The sequence below is a fragment of the Microtus oregoni genome, unplaced genomic scaffold (genome assembly GCF_018167655.1).
Source record: "Microtus oregoni isolate MIOR12 unplaced genomic scaffold, Mior012 000021F_ref0000039, whole genome shotgun sequence".
In the NCBI taxonomy this organism is placed as follows: domain Eukaryota; kingdom Metazoa; phylum Chordata; class Mammalia; order Rodentia; family Cricetidae; genus Microtus; species Microtus oregoni.
This window is the reverse complement of record NW_024543080.1, coordinates 9,776,019-9,780,565: the sequence shown is the minus strand read 5'-3', so window position 1 is coordinate 9,780,565 and position 4,547 is coordinate 9,776,019. Positions and strand designations below refer to the sequence as shown.

Here is a 4,547-nt window from a genome sequence, read left to right as displayed (position 1 = left end):
CAACTACAAACAGCACAGGGTTCAATGGTAGAGAAGTAGACTTGTATATTTTTACTTAATCAGAAATTTTAAAGTATAATCTAGTAAAAGTTGATGAGATAGTTTGATGGTCAAATGTTTGCACACAAGTGTGAGAACTTATGTAAGATCCTAAGCACCCATTTAAATAGCTAGTTAAGAGTGATGAAGTATAGAGGTAGAGCTGGCAGAGAACAAAGAGAAAAATAGGAAGAAGAAGGGGAGGTATGTAAGCATGATATTTTCTGTAGATTTCCATTTTGATATTGCAACTTTAAGAGTCAATAATGTGCTCGCTTCGGCAGCACATATACTAAAATTGAAACAATACAGAGAAGATTAGCAGGGATAACAAGCAAATTCGTGAAGTGTTTCATGTTTTTATACAAAAGGAAATAAAAGACCTAGACTGCAAAGGGTTTTTCTTTTAAAAAAAAAATGACCTCTTTGACAGATACCTATAACCAGTTACTGGTACTTCTTCTGAAATCAATGTCACACTTTTACCAAAGGGCACAGTGTTGGCTCTAGATAATAAGGAAATATCAGCCATGTTCTGTTACATGAATCTTTAGAGCAATCTGCTACTCTTCCTGATTATGAGGCTATAACTATGACAGGAGGATATTGGTGTGTTCATAGCATGCTATTCCACCATCATAGTCCATCCTTGTACACCTGGAAATGACGGAGCACAATAATGGATGAAACAATGCTTTCATTATACTGCTCCTACCTAAGTGAATAAAGTGTAAATTTAATTGTAATTTTCAAATATTTCAACCATTGTGTGCTTCCTAAGCTAGTTTATAGTATACGATTGTGGTTCTCAACCTGTTTGTTGGCACCCCTTTGGTATTGAATGATGCTTTCACAAGTATCACCTAAGACCATCAGAAAACACAGATATTTTCTTTATGATTCATAACAGTAGCAAAAAAAGTTATGAAGTAGAAGTGAAATGATTTTATTGCTGGTGGTCACCAAAAAATAAAGAACTGTATTAAAGTGTTTCCGCATTAGGTAGGTTGAGAAATACTGGTACAGATCATTCCGAGTATTGTTTTTGTAGGAACAGATCTGTGAACACCATGACTCCAAATTTTACATAAGCAAACTGGTGATGAAAAACTAGGGAAATAACTGTGTCCTTTGTCTTACAGAAGCTTCTCAGTTTCATTAGGTCCCTTTTATTAATTGTTGCTCTTAGTGTCTGAACTACTGGTGTTGTATTTAGGAAGCAGTCTCCTTGTCTATGCATTCAAGACTTTCCACTTTCTCGTCAGTGAGGTTCAGTGTGACTGGATTTATGTTGAGGTCTTTGATCCATTTGTATTTACATTTTGTGTATGGGGATAGATATGGATCTATTTGTGTTCTTTTACAGGTTGACATCCAGTTTTGCTGGCACCATTTGTCGAAGATGCTTTCTTTTTTCCATTGTATAATTTTAGCTTCTTTGTCAAAAATCAGGTGTTCAAAAGATGTGGATTGATATCAGGGTCTTTGATTCAATTCCATTGTTCCAACTGTCTATTTTTATGCCAATACTAAGCTGTTTTTATTACTGTATTTCTCTTGTATAGTTTTAAGTAAGGAATGGTTATGCCTCCAGAAGTTTCTTTATTGTACAGAATTGTTTTGACTATTTGGGGCTTTTTGTTTTTCCATATGATGTTGAATATTTTTCTTTCAAGGTCTGTGAAGAAATTTGCTGGAATTTTGATGGGCATTGCATTGAATTTGTAGATTGTTTTTGGTAGGATTGACATTTTTACTATGTTGATCCAACCTATTCAAAAGCATAGGAGATCTGATATTTTCCTCAATTTCTTTTTTCAAAGGCATTAAGAGGACATGAGAGCATTGGTTAGTTTTACTCCAAGATGCTATTTGTGACTATTGTAAATTGTGATGTTCTCTGAATTCTTTCTCAGCCTCCTTATCTTTTGTATATAGGAGGGCTACTGACTTTTTTGAGTTCTTTTTGTAACAAAGCAAACCTCCACAGATACAAAAATAATTGGAATAGCTTCATGTATCTTATCGGATCACATTGGCTTAAAACTAGAATTCAACATCAATACTAATTCCAGAAAGCCCACAAACCCATGGAAATTAAACAATGCTCACCTGTCTCATCAATGGGTCAAGGAAGAAATAAAGGGAGAAATTAAAGGCTTCCTAAAATTCAATGAAAATGACCATACAACATACACAAATTTGTTGGGCACAATGAAAGCAGTGTTAAGAGGAAAGTTCACAGTTCTAAATGCCTACATAAGGAAGTTTGAAAAACCCCACACTAGTGAATTAAGAGAACACTTGAAAACTTTAAAACAAAAAGAAGCAAACTCACCCAAAAGAACTAGACAGCAGGAAATAATCAAATTGAGAGCTGAAATCAACAAAATAGAAACAAAGAAAAGAAAACAAATAATTAATGAGACAAAGAGTTGGTTCTTTGAGAAAATCAACAACATAGACAAAACTTTATTCAAACTAATCAAAAGGTAGAGAGAGAATATCCAAATTAACAAAATCAGAAATGAAAAAGGGTACATAGCAACAGACATGAGGAAATCCAGAGAATCATCAGGTCATATTTCAAAAACCTATACTCCACAAAATTGGAAAACTTAAAGAAATTGGACAACTTTATGGATAAATATCACTTACCAAAATTAAATCAAAACCAGGTAAGCAAATTAAATAGACCCATAACTGCTAAAGAAGCAGAAACAGTCATCAAAAGTCTCCCAACCAAAAAAAAAAAAGCCATGGCCAGATGGTTTCAGCTCAGAATTCTACAAGACTTACAAAGAAGAACTAATACCAATAAATACTCTTCAAATTGTCCCACACCATAGAAACATAAGGAACATTGCCAAACTCTTTCTATGAGGCTGCAATTACCCTGATACACAAACCACATAAAGACATTACTAAGAAAGAGAATTATAAACCAATGTCACTCATGAATATTGATACAAAAATACTAAATAAAATACTGGAAAATTGAATCCAAGAACACATCAGAACCATCATCCACCATGATCAAGTCGGACACAACCCAGAGATGCAGGGATGGTTCAATATAAGGAAAATCTGTCAGCATAATCCACCATACAAACAAACTGAAAAATAAAACCACATGATTATCTCATTAGATACTGAAAATTCTTTCAATAAAATACAACATCAATTCATGATAAAGGTTTTGGAGAAAGCATGGATATAAGGAACATACATAAACATAATAAAGGCAATATTCAGCAAGTCAACAGCCAACATCAAACTAAATAAAGAGAAACTCACAGCAATCCTACTGAAATCAGAAACAAGACAAGGTTTTCCACTCTCTCCAAGTCTATTCAATATAGTTCTTGAGGGCCTAAGTAGAGCAATAAGACAAAAAAAAAAAAAACAAAAAAAAAAAAACCACAAAAACAAGAAGATCAAGGGGATACAAATCAGAAAAGAAGTCAAACTATCACTGTTTTTGATGATATTATTGTTTACATAAGCAACCCCTAAAATTATATCAAGGATCTTCTACAACTCAAAAACACTTTTGGTAATGTAGCAAGATGCAAGGATAACTCGAAAAAAATATCAGTAGCCCTTCTTTTCACAGATGATAAATGGGCGGATAAAGGAATCAGAGAAATATCACCTTTCACAATAGCCACAAATAGCATAAAATATCTCAGGGTAACTCTAACCAAACAAGTGGAAACCAGTATGACAAGAATTTTAAATTTTAGAAGAAAGAAATTGAGTCGGACACCAGAAAGTGGAAAGATCTCCCATGCTCTTAAGTAGGTAGAATTAACATTATAAAAATGGCAATCTTACCAAAACCAACCTACAGATTCAATGCAATGTCCATCAAAATCCCAGTAAAATTTTTCAGAGACTTCAAAAGAACGGCATTAAACATCATATGGAAAAGGAAAATGCCCAGGATAGCCAAAACAATCATTTATAATAAAGGAACTTCTAGAGGCATCACAATCCCTACAGAGCCACAGTACTAAAACAGCCTGTTACTGGCATAAAAACAGACAGGAGAAACAATGGAACTGAATAGAAGGCCTGGATATCAATCCACATACATATGATCACCTGATTTTTAACAAAGAAGTAAAAAAAAAAAATAAAAGGAAAAAAGTATATTTAACAAATGGTGGTAGCATAACTGGATATCAACATGTAGAAGAATGAAAATAGATCCTTATCTATCACCATGGACAAAACTCAAGTCCAAATGGATCAAAGACCTCAACATAAATCTAGCCACACTGACCCTCTTAGAAGAAAAAGTTGGAAGTACACTTGAACGCATTGGCACAGGAGACCACTTCCAAAATATAACCCAGTAGCACAGACACTGAAAGAAACAATTAATAAGTTGGACCTTGTGAATCTGTAAGCTTCTATAAAGCAAAAGACACATTCAAGAAGGCAAAATGACAGCCTACAGAATGGGAAGAGATCTTCAAAAACCCCATATCAAACAGAGGACT

At 33.9% G+C, this 4,547-nt stretch overlaps 1 pseudogene; it reads left to right on the top strand.

Moving 5' to 3' along the window:
- The first annotated feature begins 307 nt into the window (after positions 1-307).
- LOC121460983 lies at positions 308-401 on the top strand (annotated as a pseudogene).
- The last annotated feature ends 4,146 nt before the right edge of the window (positions 402-4,547 follow it).